Source organism: Callospermophilus lateralis, chromosome 7 (genome assembly GCF_048772815.1).
Source record: "Callospermophilus lateralis isolate mCalLat2 chromosome 7, mCalLat2.hap1, whole genome shotgun sequence".
Taxonomy (NCBI): domain Eukaryota; kingdom Metazoa; phylum Chordata; class Mammalia; order Rodentia; family Sciuridae; genus Callospermophilus; species Callospermophilus lateralis.
Genome location: NC_135311.1, coordinates 56682327 through 56697684, shown reverse-complemented (window position 1 = coordinate 56697684; position 15358 = coordinate 56682327). Strand labels below are relative to the sequence as shown.

Sequence of the window (15358 nt, the reverse complement as noted above, 5' to 3'; positions counted from 1 at the left end):
CTATGGGAAGTTGTCCCTTTGCTCTCTCTGGGCCAGCCCTCCTCACTGGTTCTCCTCAGCTGCTGTCTGAGGAGTGCACTTGGAGGCCCAGGCTACAGCTGAGGCTGTTTCTCTCAGCCTGGGCAGCCACGCCACTTGGCAGGTGCTGAGTACCTCCCTTGCCACCTTTCTCCTCTGCCTCGCTGCCTGGCTGCCGCAATGAACAAGGGGGGTTGGAGCAGCAGATTCCAGCTACAACGCCCCCCCCACCCCCTCATCCCCCCCATCCCTGCGAGCACCCCCCCAGCCCCCAGCAGCACCACCCTCGCCTATTGCAGCCACATCACCTGTGAAATTGGAGCCACTGTGATCACTGGCTACTTTCTCTTGCTTAGATTCCCTAGCACCATCATCATGGCTCTGCCAGAACCAAAGGCCCCAAGTCTCACTGGCACATACCGCCATGTTGACCGTGCCACTGGCCAGGTACTAACCTGTGACAAGTGTCCAGTAGGAACCTATGTCTCTGAGCATTGTACCAACACAAGCCTGCGAGTTTGCAGCAGTTGTCTTCCAGGGACCTTTACTAGGCATGAAAATGGCATAGAGAGATGCTATGACTGCAGTCAGCCATGCCCAAGGCTAATAGTTGAGAAATTACCTTGTGCTGCCTTGACTGACTGAGAATGCACTTGCCCACCTGGCACATTCTAGTCTAATGGTACCCGTGCACCCCCCCCATACAGTGTGTCCTGTGGGTGGGGTGTGCACACTAAAGGGACAGAGAACAAAGATGTCCAGTGTAAGCAGTGCACTTGGGGTACCTTCTCTGATGTGCTTCTATTGTGATGAAATGCAAAGTGTACACAGATTGAGTCAGAACCTGGTGGTGATCAAGCCTGGGACCAAGGAAACAGACAAATGGAGTAAGGGAAATAAGACAGAAAGTGTAGACCTTGCTCTGTCAAAGACCTTGACTGAATTGGAGAAGAGAGTAGGAAAAGGGAAAGATGGGAGAGCCAGGGTCAAGGGAGGATCATTGTTATGAGACAGGAAGAATTTGAAAACATAGGATAAAGAAAAGAAAGTTGGCTAGGGACCATGGAACATTCCTATAATCTCAGCAACTCAGGAGACTGACGCATGAAAATCAGAAGTTTGAGGCCAGCCTGGGCAACCTAGCAAGACCCTCTCGCAAAAAAAGAAAAAAAGAAAGAAAGAAAGAAATGAAAAGAACTGGGAATGTATTTCAGAGGTAGAGAGACTCTGGGTATAATACTCAGCACTGTTTAAAAAAACAAAAACACATCAAAAGCATTGAAAAACAAAAGAAAGTTTTACTTTTCCTCTTTTAAAGGAGATAAGAGGACCTGAGGCCAAGAAGTACCAAACTTGAAAAGGAGAAGAAACACTTCACTCCCTGAGACTAAAGGAAAGAAAGTAAGCACAAGCATAAATAAAGATAAACTAATACTTGACATATTTAATATATAGGCTAATTATCTGCTTAAATCTCAGCAAGCAATTTTAAGCATTTTCCATATGTTTGCTCATTAACCATCAAAATAATCCTAAGAGGTAAGCAACATTATTGTCCCCATTTTACAACTGAGTAAACTATGAGAGTAACAAAAGTCTAAAGAAGTTTGTTCAGGCCACCTCCATGTAGTCAGTGAAGTAATTGGTATGTTCATCTATTGGAACGGAGGAGCAAGGAACACTAGGAATTTGCAGTTGAACTAAGTCAGGTACCTCAATGTAAATACTATTGACATTTGGATTCAGGTAATTCTTTGTTGTCCTGTGCAATATGACATGTTTAGCAATATTCCTGGGCCTTTGCACACATATGTGCATGCACACACACACAGTCAGAATCTTTAAAAATGTCCAAAAACAACGACAATGTCCCTGGGGAACCAACTCATCCCTGAGGTGGAGGTACAGAAGACAGCACTAACTCTAGACAGCCTGATGAAGAAGAGGAGAGGATCCAGCTCTTGCTGAAAAGATAAATGTTATTGTAAGCTTCCAGGGCTAAATTCAGTCGGGAAGAATGATATAACCACTGGGGAGGGTGTTGCTATTGTTATTTGTTTTGATTTGTATAATGAAAGGTGAATGCAGAAAAATTAGAAAGTAAATGTGGCCTCCCAGAATCCAGTGTAACCAATGCATACTGACCATTATTAACACTGCCATCTGTGGTTTGATAGGCCTCAGGGAACAAACCATCAATTTCCATAAGTAAAATGTGATATAGCATTATTCATACTACATAGTTGTCTCATTTTCTCTGGCATGTACTTTGTAAATCTTAAGAATGATACAGTTAATGTTGACTGTTACTATGCTAACATGTTTTTTTCCAGGACTCAGAGACCCTTGCCTTCACATCCATCGTTTAATTCAAGTCTTCCAGAGAGAAATTTATTAGATTTCTTATTTCTTTTGTCTTTCTGAATTTAATTCTGTTTCTTATCTTGAAAAAAGATTTCTGCAAAATCTGGGGTCACAGTCATTTTAAAACATATTTTCACCCCCACAACCTCTCTCACACTGCCCATTGGGCCATGTAGTCTATTAGAGAAGCTTAAAGTAAAACAAAGTAGGTTTTTTTTTTTTTTTTTTTTTTTTTTTTTACTTTATTGGGTCAACTGGTTAAATACGCAGCTATAGAAATGAAGAGACTCTGAAAATACAATAGTAATTATTCTGTCATTTGTTTATGACAATTCTATACAATAGTGTACAGTATTATAGTATAGATATCTTTAGTATATGGTTGTGCTGTAAATCTGTGGTTCTAATTAATGGCCCCTCCCTGCATCAGCCAAAAGGTGACTGCACAGGGGAAAGCCCCAAGACATTCTCCTGCTCCCTGATGAGCACTTGGCCAGGGATGGGGCCTTGGGAACAACTCCTCTGCAGGTGGGCAGGCCCCAGTTTCCAAGCTGGGATGCCCTTGAGGAGAGCTCTTGGATGAAGCATCATCAGCCACCAAGAGGGACCCTCGACTGGCTTAGATGGTTCATATTGCCTTCTATGTATTTGGGTGACGCTGGCCCCTCAGGCAGAACAGTAAGGTTCCCTGTGCATTTCATAAAGCAGCTCACTAATAGAACATGAACTTGCACCAAGTGTTCCCAGAGCCCCATCATTTGCAGGAAGCTGCTCACTGGGAAAGAACGTCTGAGCCCCTGAGGAGAGATGGAAAGGATGGAGTGGCCTCCAGCGGCCTACCCCAGACCCCTGCCGTCCAGACGCCACTGCGCCCCACTTTGCTGTCCTCCATCAGAGGAACACCCATGGCTTCCAGGACTCTTGGCAATTCCTCGATGTCCACCATCCGACACCCGTGACGGTCCAGCTTCCGGAAGAGCTCTTCAAAAACGCGTCAGGTTTCATCGTAATCAAGCCCGGCCACTGTGGGCAGCAGAAAGCCCCACAACCCACGTGGCATGGTGACAGAGTGCCAAAGAGCCCGAAAAGGAAGGAGAGCCCCAGCCGTGTAGCTGGGTAGTGGGCACCAGGGGGCTTCCGCAGCGCTGCAACCGCCAACAGAACGCAGGGGTCAGGAGGCTGTGGCCCTGCCCATCCTGAGGCCACTCAGGTCTCAGCTGAGGACCACATTGTTCCCCCTAGTTGTGTTTGGCTGGAGAGTCCCACACAATTTTGATTCGGCCTCTAAACTGGCTGAGTGGTTGTGTTTATGATGTGGTTGTTTTATTCATTTGTGTTCAAAATCAAGGTTGCTGTAGATAAGCTCCCATTTTGTCCTCCTGGGCCAAGGGAGAAACACATATGCACATATAATACCAAACAAGTCCTGATGTTGTTTTCTCCTTGGATGCGTGTTTGTGTGTGTGTGTGTGTGTGTGTGTGTATGTCTGTGTGTGCGTGTGCATCTAAGGGAAAAAATTAACTTTCTGATATGTAACATGAATTGACAATTGCAAATGTATACAATATATAAATATATGTTCACACATTAAGAGTAGCTGAACAAGGAAATTTGGAGCCCATTCCTCAATTGTGTCTTCTGAATTTGGAAAAAAAAGCATCAGCATTTTTTTAAGCATCTTTGATGAACTGATGGGACAGAAATCAGTTAATGAGCATTAAGGACTAGAAATAAAAATACATTTCAGGTGAAGATCTAAATGTAGAAATGTGAACCCTTAAATTCTAGGAGAATTTTAATCTCCTAGATTTAAATTAAACCTTTAAAACCTCAGTATAGAAAAGGAGTTCCAAATTCAAACATAAAAAACAAATCATAAAATATAAATTTGGTAAAGTTTAAAACATCTGTGCATCAAAATATATCATAAAAATTTTGGGGAAAACCCCCAGATAGAATGAAAATACAAACCTTACAACCAACAAAAGATGGTGCTCAGAACACACAAGGAATTCTATAAATCAATAAGAAGACAAATAACCTAATAGTCAAAGAAAAAGGACCTCACAGGACCTACAATGTATTAATGTTTTCATATTGTCAGTCCTCACTTCATCATGTCCTCATTTCTCTCTTTAGTCCCACTTAGATTCCATGATCCATCATCTTAATCAGTATCTTACACATTCCTTTATTCCCTGCTCTGTAATCCATTTCTCTTACTCATTTTCAAAACCCTGTTCTTGAGAAAATCCAATTCTCTGTATTCACACCTGTAGCTGACTTCGGCTGTAGATACTCCTCCTTCAATGCAAAAATAGAAAAAAAAAATAGGTGCAAACTCTATTGAGAGTTTGGAGATATGACAGTAGAAAAAAGATGACCTTGCAGAGAAAGGGCCCATTCAGTAGCTTCCATTTCTTAAATGAAAAATGAAGAACTATGGCAAAAATGAGGATGTAAGAATGTAAAGCAGAAAGTATCAGAAGGACAGGATGTGAGGACCAGAAATTTGAGGAAATAAGAGATTCAAGATCATTACTGTGAAGAATGAGAAGGCTATGTTACAAAAGAAACAAGATATTTGGGCCGTATGAGTATAATTTAGGGCTATGAATTCATAGGATATCAATTTCTGAAATTTATTGGGCATCATAATAGCTCAGAATTGAGCACACAAGCCCTGACACATGCCTATAATCCCAGCAGCTTGGGAGGATGAAGCAGAAGAATCACAAGTTCAAAGCTAGCCTGAGCATAGTGAGGTCCTAAAGCAAATTATGAAGACTCTGTCTATAAATAAAAAATAAAAAAGCATTGAGCACACCAATCTTATAGAGTTGTAATGGAGCATTACATCACACCTTCTGTCAGAATACCCAAATGCCAACCTCCACTCTGATGTGGCATACAGACATCCTAATGCACTCTCACAGAGGCTCTGTGTCTCTTCATAACACTTAGTACACATGGCTGATACATGACAGAGCTATAAGACAGAAGGAGTCAGGATCCTGTGGACAATGGAAACTTCATGTCAGACCTGACATACATAGATTTGTGTGTAACAGAAACAAACTCAGATCTTAAGTCACTAGTATTTTCACGTTTTCTGCCTCCCACAGTTGATCCTAACTAACCAGCAAAAACTCTCCAATTAACTAAAAAGAATAACATAGCCACAAAAGTACTCATGTTAAACCACAGTCAAAATGACAACAAATAAAGGGTTTAAATGGTGAGTAATATCGATGTTAAAATAACTTTAATTCTTTATGGAATTAATATATTAGAAATTTTATTACTAATTTTATAAATTTAGGGTAATGGTATTTATAATAAAGAATTTCATAAAAATGATAAATGAAGACATGAATAATTGCACAGATTGCCTCAGCATTTTCTTTATCCAACATTTATTGAGTACTATACCATGCTAAACAGTATGTTGGCTGCCAGGGATATGAAGATAAAACAAGGAGTCCCTACCATTGAGGAGTTCACAGAGACATAAACAGATGATTTTATGTATTCTAATTTCCAGTATTATTTATTTATTTCTGAACATAAGTAGTTAATTAAGCAAATGGACAATTATTTTTTCTTTTTTTTTTTTAACCTGTAGAAAAGAAATCAACTTTGGTAGAGAAAAGGGCTAACTGTAATTTGTCTCTCTGAGCAGTAGACGGCAACAGAACATCAAAGTGACAGCTTGAGTAAGCCTCTGTGGACCATGATGTAGGCCTTTTTCTATAAAAGCAATTTATTCAACCAAGTGTTTTTTTCCCCAGACTCAATAACATATATTTAACTATGAATATACAAATTGCACAAATTCATTCTGAATAAAATACATTCATGACTTGACAAAAATAACAATTTTGTGGGACTGGGGTTGTAGCTCAGTGGTAGAGCACTTGCCTAGCATGTGTGAGGCATCTGGTTCAACTCTCATCACCACATATAAATAAATAAAATAAAAGTTCATTGGCAACTAAAAAATATTTTTTAAATAATAATTTTAATTTATTCCTGTGGCATTTATCATTTTTTTCTCCATCTTATAAAATCATGAAAATTCATTATTCAAGAAAATACATTTAATCTGGTTTTTTTTTCTCATAAGTATTGTAGATCACTTCTTTCTTATTGGTGTCTTCCCAAGATTAATTAATAAAACACAATGTGGTCACCAGCTGTGGGTTTTGACAGAAGAATTAAAAAATTTCTTCAAATTACTTGTGAGTAGCATCTCTTTGCATCATAAAATTTGACAACCTTCATTTATGTCATCTCCTTTGACTATAATTCATATGATCAAAGCTTTTTAAATTGCACTAAAGCATTTTATATTAATCCACAGTGTGTTTTCTATGAAAAAGAAGGGGAAAATGGCTTTTCTTCATCATGTTTTGTTTAAGATTACTGTGGAAATGCTCCTCTGGGTACCAGTGAGTTAGTTAACTCTCATTTGGAAAGTTATCAGCTGGCAGTTATTTGTGGAGCTCCAGTAAATGCTCAACTTATAAGTATTCACAGAAGGAAATATTTTAAATTTGAGCTAGAGAAGCTTCCTAGGATTTCTGTAACAAATTACCAGAAACCCCGTGACTTAAGACAATAGAAAATTACTCTGTCCTAGTTCAGGAGGCAGAAAATCAAAATAAAGGTGTTGGCAGAGTGTGTTCCTTCTAAAGGCTCAGAGGAGATTCTGTTCCTAGCATCTTTTCTAACTTGTGGTGGCTGCCAGCAATCTTTGTTTTTGACTTTTAGCTGCATCACTTTAATCCCTGCCTTTTTCATAAGAGGTATTCACCCTATATGTGTCTCTGGGTCTTCCCATGACCTTCTTACAAGGTCATCAATCATTGGATTTGGGGGCACATTCTAATCCTGTATGACCTCATCTTAACTAATTACATTTGCAAAGACCTTATTTCTAAACAGGATCATATTCTGAGGTTCCAATGGACATGAATTTTGCAGATTCCTTTTTCAATCCACTACAAATAGTAAGGCTATTTTGTATGTCTTCAAAAAAATATTTAAAAGGAAGAAAAGTATTTTCTCTATGGAAATGAGTACCAAATATATTCTATCAAAATAGATACATACCAAAATGTACTCAACTAAATTTTTAAATTTACTTTATTTTCATATTCATGTTATTTATGTTATCTTGTACAGGAGTTTTGAAGTGTAAAATAAAATAACCCATTCATTATACACTAAGTATAACATAATATGTATGCTGATCATTGTCAATAATGTGTACATTTTATTAACCCTGTAGAATTAATAAATAAAGGAAGATATAGTAAAATCTTACTATAAGTAGAGTCCAAAAAGTTCTATTATATAAGAATTATGCCACAGTATTGCAAGGTTAAAAAAAACACAAATTTCTCAAGTAGATTTCCAGTTAATGTGCATTTTAATTTATGTTTACATTTATAAAATGTATAAGAAACAAATTATGTTAAAATTGTACCATATATTAAATTTAAAAAACCTTAAATAATCACAGAGCACTCTTCACCCTGCATACCTTTAGCCTGTCCCCATTTGAGAATTGCAACCGGGTAAAGTATGAAACCAATTACCAACCCAATTTATGTTATCTTTCTTTTTTTTATCTTCAATTTATATTATCTTCTTCTTTTTTCCTTTTTTTTTAGTTGTAGACACGACACCTTTATTTATTTATTTATTTATTTATTTATTTTTATGTGGTGCTGAGGATCAAACCCAGTGCCTCACATGTGCCAGTCAAGTTCTCAACCACTGAGCTACAACCAAAGCCCTGAATTCACATGATCTTAGAGACACTTTTAGAGTTTTCAGAGAATAAAATCAAGACTAAAGAACTTTAAAAAGATGATAAAGGGAAATGCCATTATGTTGCTTAACGACAGGGAGGTATTTTAAAAAACAAATCCTTAGACAATGTTATTGAGTGAACACCAGAGTGCACATACACAAACCTAGGTGGCATAGCCCCACTACACACTAAGCTGTATCTTCTAGCTACCACGTATAAGGTTTGTCTTGTTAACCAAAGCATCTGAATGCAGCACATGACTCTACAATGAATTGTACAATTCTCATTATCAGAAAGGAGGGAATGCATCTGGGTTTTGAAAAAAGTCAAGTTTCTGTAGCAAAGAGTTGTTTGAAAAAATCTTTCTGAAAGAAAAAGACAGCGGATAATGTCTCTTAAAAATTCCTAAAATAATCACAATAACAGGCTTAATAAGGGTACTATGTTGTTTTTTTTTTTTTTTAAATGAAGGTCATAAAGCTAAACCACAACTCATTCAAGGCAGTAATGGCTAAGACTAGGCCAATGATTGTTCCAACTTATTTGAAGGAATAGAGGTTAAAGAATTGAAACAAATGTCCTTTAAACACACTTCAAATATCACCCTCCTGCTGGCCTTTTGGTAGGCAGAGGATGACAGACTCTATGAGACATTCTCCCTGATGAAAACCCAAAGTTAGTAGGCTGAGGTGCTAGTACTGAACATGCTTTAAAACAATTGAGCAGACAGAGAAGTGACCTTTTAAAGATAATATAGCCAAATCAAACTCTGGTTGAATACATGAAACATTCCTACAAGGGAATTCTGGGGTTTCAAGACCCAGCACAAGACTTCTTCCCTACCTTTCTAAGGCCTAATGATAAATGGGAATTCATTCAGAACACCAAGAAAAGCAGGAGGAGAGTTGCCAGTGCAGGATGGAATATGCAGGAAGTGATGTTAGTGTAGGAGAGATCAGTCTTTATGGCAGAAACCCAAGGAAGCTTCAGGCTCACTTTGCAGGTGCCTCTAAGGGCAGAGAGCTAAGAGGCTAAAATGAAAGGATGGTTTGAAAGTGGGCCTAGCACACAATGGCACCAGATATCTGCCTACATTCCTGCCTTCCTCTGCCATTTTTAAATACATGAAATACCAACTAGCATTTCACCTCTGGGAAAAATAAAATAAGTTTTCTTCTTCTGAAAAAAAGAATAAACTGAGGAGAATTAGGTATGTTGAGGATGGACATCAGTGTCCTCAGTAAAGCCCTCTGCCTTCTTCTTTGGAGTTCCAAACCTCTCCCTGCAAAACTAAAAGGCATCAACATTCTAACCCCAAGATTAAGGCAACTAGTGGGTAAGTCTGTTTATTGACACTGTGGTTAGTTGGGGCTAGGGTTGTGGCTCAGTGGTAGCGTACTTGTCAGGCATGTGTGAGGCACTGGGTTTGATCCTTAGTACCACATAAAAATCAATAAATTAATTAATTAAATAAAGGTATTTGTCCAACCACAATTTAAATATATATATTAGAAAGCTGTGGTTAGCTATGTAACAAGAGCTTGACTTCCTCATTCCTTAACCTCATGCTTTTCTGGGAAGGGACTACCAAACTGGGCATTTCATTTTCTGTCCTCCCTTATATCCAAATGTAGCTATTTAACTACACGGAATATGAGTAGAAGTGGTGTGTGTCACTTTCAGGCCAGGGCTTTTAAGAAAGTAACTGTGGAGCTGGAATGTAGCACAATGGTACAGCACATGCTAAACATTTTGAGGCCCTGGGTTCTGTACCCAGTGGATGGTGGGGTGGTGGGGAGAAAGTGGGAAATAAAAGAAGGAATAAAGAAAGAAAAAGTGCCTTTTCACATTCTCACTCACCCTGTGCCAGCTGGAAGCAGAAGCCACGAAGGTCAAAGATGCCTGTAGCATCAGTTGAAGAAGCCTGGGTCTCTGTGTCACTACATGAGGAAAAGCCACCCATGAATCAGGAACATCTGAACTATGCTGCAGTTGAGAAAAAAGCAAATTTCATAGAAAACAATGAAGTTTTGAGGCTTATTTTGGTAACGAGCATTACCATAATTAATTATCCTTCCCATGTACATAGAGCACCCAGCACAGGCACTTAACCTGTGGAAGGAAAGACCTATATATTCAATAGTAAGAAACTCCGAAAAGCTATCTAGAACAGTCCCATTCTTAAATATGATGGACAACTAAAGATCCAGCTTAGTGGTAAAGTGCCCCTAGGTTCAATCCCCAGTAACTCCCTGAATAAAATTGAAGTGTTGAAAGACAAAGAAAATAAGCAGAATAAACAAACAAATCCAAGATTTACTAATCCAGAAATAAAAACAGAGATTGTAGGCTTATAAAATAGGAAAAAAAACTAAAATATTTGAATTTGTGTTCTTAGAGAAATTTGAAAATATATTAATTACTTCCACAAAATTAGCCCTAGATAATCCTACTCCTTGCCCTGTCCCCCTACACATCAAAATAAAAATACAAAAGAAAATTCTTGTAAACTAAGCATATGATTGCTAAAATTTTAAAAATCAATTGAAAGTTCATGGGACAGTGTGCCAGGTTTTGTGGCACATACCTGTAATCCTAGGGACTCGGGAGGCTCAGACAGGAGGATCACAAGTTTCCGACCAGCTCCAGCAACTTAGTAAGACCATGTCTTAAATAAAAACATAAAAAGAACTGGGTATGTAATTTAGTGGTAAAGTGCCCCTAGGTTCAATCCCCAGTAACCCCCCAAATAAAATTGAAGTGTTGAAAGACAAAGACTAGGACCCCTTCTAGAACATAAATCAAAAGATTAGAAAAAGAGAGCTTCAGAGAAGGTGAAAGAAAGAAAATAAATCCTTAAGTTCCAACATCCAGCAAATAGAATACAGAAGAAAAATAGCTGGGGATATAGCTCAGTTGGTAGAGTGCTTGTCTCACATGCACAAGGCCCTGGCTTCAATCCCCAGCATCACACACACACACACACACACACACACACACACACACACAAATGGTGGGCCTGGGGTTGTGGCTCAGTGGTAGATCGCTCACCTAGCATGTCTGAGGTGCAAGTGTGAGGCCCTGGATTCAATCCTCAGCACCACATAAGAATGAAATAAAGATAATGTGTCCAACTACAACTAAAAAATAATAAATACTTAAAATAATTTTTAAAAGAATAGAGAAAAAATAAAAATAAGGAAGAATGAAATGGTAAAAATTATAGAGAGATCTCCAAAGTTAAAGACATAACTATTCTTAATAAAGGGGATAAATGAGTACCAAGGAAAAAAAAAGACCATGTCACGTTACCATGAAATTTTAGAACACCAAATGATTAGAGAAAGGATTTTATTTTTATTTTTATATTTTACTGTAGTAAGAACATATAAGATGAGGTCTACCTTTTTTACTACATTTTCAGTTTATGGGACAGTATGTTCACTGAAAGCACAGTGTTGTACAGAAGATCTCTAGAACTTACTTATCCTGGTTAACTGAAACTTTCTAGACATGGAACAGCAACTGCCCATTCCCCCTCCCCCAGTACCTGGCAGCCACCATTATATTTCTGCCTTTACAAACTTGACTATTTTAGGAATCTCTTGGAAGTGGAATATTGCAGAATATGTCCTTCTGTCATGAACTCACTTCAGTGAGCATAATGCCCTATAAGCTTACCTCTGTTGTTGAAAATGGCAGGGTTTTCTTCTTTTTATGGCTGACTAGAATTCCCATTGTGTACATACCACATTTTCTTGATCCATTCACCTCCTGATGGACATTTAGGTTGATTCCATATCTAGGCTATTGTGCACAGTGCTGCGATAAACATAGGAAAAGTAGATTTTTTTAAAAGTCTCTAGAGAAAAAGAGGTCACTTACCAAGAAACAATAATAAACTGGCATCAAACTTCTTATTAGGAACACTTTGTGCTAGAAGAAAATGAAACAATGTCTTCACCATTCTGAGGAGGGAAAAAAAATTGAATATACAATTTTGTGTTGCCCTAACTGTTCTTGGTTCCACTAGGGTGCCTCCTTCCCTTAGCAATTTACTTAACACCCCTTTCAGATTTTCGTAACAAAGACAATACAACAAACCAAGACAAAGCAAGACACAAACATACTGTATCAATCCTCTCCATTTTCTCGAAATGGCCATCCTTCCTCTCGTCCTATCTACTTCTAGGGATGAGCGGATTTGCTCCCGTCCTATCTATCTCTAGGGACAGACAGCTTTTCCTTGTCACTTACCCCCCAGTGTCACGGGGCTCCCCATATGGGCCACCATCTGTCACAGTCTGGCTGCGCAAAATAACGGGGGTGGGGTGGGGGGGTGGATCTTTACAAGCAACTTGTGAAGGTTGATACAGCAGGAGCCGCTTTATTATTGGACAGAGAAGTATATATATCCAACTAATTACACACAGCTTAACTAAATTAACATAAACTAGATACAGCAGTCAACTAATAAGGAATCCTCATCATTTTAATGATTATACACAGCTTAAATTAATTAACATCATTAGATACAACAGTCAGTCATTAAGGAATCTCTATCATCTCAATGGCTTGCTGGCGTTACTTCTCAAACCACTCTCCCTGGCAAAGTGCCAGGTGCCATCTTGACTTGGTTGTGGCTCTCAACATTGTGCTCTGCCAAACTATAAATCAACATGAAGGCATATGAAAGACACTTTCAAATTTGCAAGTGCTCAGAAATTTCATCTTCCTTCTATGTGTTTGTTTGTTTCTGTTCAATATGCCTTTGGATATATTCCAGAGAAGTGAGGTACAAACCAACAATGATGTAGAATATGAGGGAGTGGAACTAGGAGTGAAGTTTAATAAAAAAACAATTCCAGGTTGAGAGTTGTGCATGGAGTTTGCTAAACAATCTAAATCAGAATAGGAAGCCAGTTGGCCCCCAAATACAATGTTTTCAAGAACAAAAATGAAATGTGGTCTACATTAAAGATATGGAATAATTATGGAAATGTGTGATATCCATGATGTAGTAAAGAAATGTTCTCCCAGTAAAAATAAAAGAAAGACAAATAGAAATATCAGGAAACACAAACAACAAAAATTGTGTAAAATAAGTCATGATACAAATACAAAGCCCATTAAAATACAGCATCATCTTAAGTTATTTCTGAAATGATAAAAGATAATTTATTTCATTTGGGCACTAGAACATTCTTCTCCAAGGATTCTAGAGATCATGACCTTAAAACTTTAAAAAGAAATGTAATTGTTGCACATTATTTGACTATGCAGTAAATGATAGTTAAAAAGACACAATAATATAAATTAGGGAAAGCACTAATTTTCAATTTTGAGGATCAACCTATAAGCAACATGTGAAAGATGGGTCTCAGGTAAAGAATGAATTTGGCACTGACCTTGAAATGCAAAAACAAAAATACAGCTGACAGAATGTGGAGGTTCAGATACAAGCATGTGGAAGATGGAAGAAAGGAGAAGAGGTCCAATTGCCTCATCAAAGCATATCCAGAGGCTCAAGCAGGACTGCCTCTGAGGAGGCAGGAGGATTCCGGCCCTAGGGGGGCTGTCTGGGGGGGGCAGCGGTGGGGGCTGCCAATGGAAGCCGGCCTGATCGGCTCTCCCCTGGAGCGCCATGGGAGGGCCGCCTCCACCTCATCCTCTTGGGCTGGGGAGCCGGCACGCACAGGCTCCAAGGGCAGAGGTGGGGGTCACTGGGGCGTCTGGCTAGCAGCCTGTCAGCGCCTGCTGTTGGGCCTCGACAGATGGTGTGAGGCCCCATGGGCTCAACTCCTACAGCGGCCCTGTTTGGGTCTCTGGCTCGCAGTTCGAAAGCCTCCGGGAAAAGCAGCCGCTTTTTCCATGGTTTGGCTTGGATATTGGTGGAACGCTTGTCAGGCTGGTTTATTTTGAACCCAAAGACATCACTGCTGAAGAAGAAGAGGAAGAAGTGGAGAGTCTTCAAAGCACTGGAAAGTACTTGACCTCCAATGTGGCTTATGGGTCCAGGGGCATTAGGGACATGCACCTGGAGCTGAAGGCCCTGACTCTGTGGATGCAAAGATAAGTGGTCTTCAGCTTTGCCAACTGCATGAACTAGACTGCTTAATCCAAGGAATTTTATGTATTGACTCAGTTGGTTTCAATGGACTATCACAGTGCTATTACTTTGAAAATCCTGCTGATTCTGAAAAATGTCAGAAGTTACCATTTGAGTTGAAAAACCCACATCCTCTGCTTCTGGTGAACATTTGCTCAGGGGTTAGCATTTTAGCAGTGTACTCCAAAGATAATTACAAGAGGGTCACAGGCAAAAGTCTTAGAGGAAGAAATTTTTTTTGGTCTCTGCTGTCTTCTTACTGGCTGTACCACTTTTGAAGAAGTTTTTGAAATGGCATCTTGTGGAGGTAGCACCAAAGTGGATAAAGTAGTGCGAGATATTTATGGAGGAGATTATGAGAGGTTTGGATTGCCAGGCTGGGCTGTAGCTTTGAGAACATTAACCAGGTAGTATTTGTTGGAAATTTCTTGAGAATTAATACCATCATCATGCAGCTTTTGGCATATGCTTTGGATTATTGGCCCAAGGGACAGTTGAAAGCACTTTTTTCAGAACATGAAGGTTATTTGGGAGCTGTTGGAGCACTCCTGGAACTGTTGAAGATTCCCTGATTGTTACCTGGGAGGGTATCCTGAAATTTCTACAATGGGATCTGTGGAGTTTTGTTTTTTAAAAGACTTACTCAGTTTTATGATCGTGTACTACCTGAATCAAGTTGAGAAATGACATGTATTTTTCTAAGTCATCAAGATAAATCCTTAAAAAATTTCAGTCTAAACTAGCAACCAGTAAGGAAAGAAGCATTAAAAAACAAGTGGACCATGTTCAGGCAGCATGAGGATTGCTGTGTTTAAGTTGCCCTTCAGAATAGTGCTGTTACACCTGTGAAATGTTTGGAAATCTCAGCAAAACTCACTGAAGAAGCCTTGGAAGAGTTGTCCCACATTGAGTTGGCTATGGTTGTGCATTCTATTTTGACTTGCTGTGTGCAGGACAAGCTGCTATGTGTGATAATCTAATCACTGTTTTCTCAGTAGGACCTTAGATATCATCTGTGTGCATTTAGCCTTTGTGTGTACATATT

The 15358-nt window shown here is 39.0% G+C and overlaps 1 pseudogene; it reads left to right on the top strand.

Annotated features, from left to right (window-relative positions):
* Window positions 1–13811: 13811 nt before the first annotated feature.
* Window positions 13812–14885, top strand: LOC143404636 (pantothenate kinase 2, mitochondrial-like; annotated as a pseudogene).
* The last annotated feature ends 473 nt before the right edge of the window (window positions 14886–15358 follow it).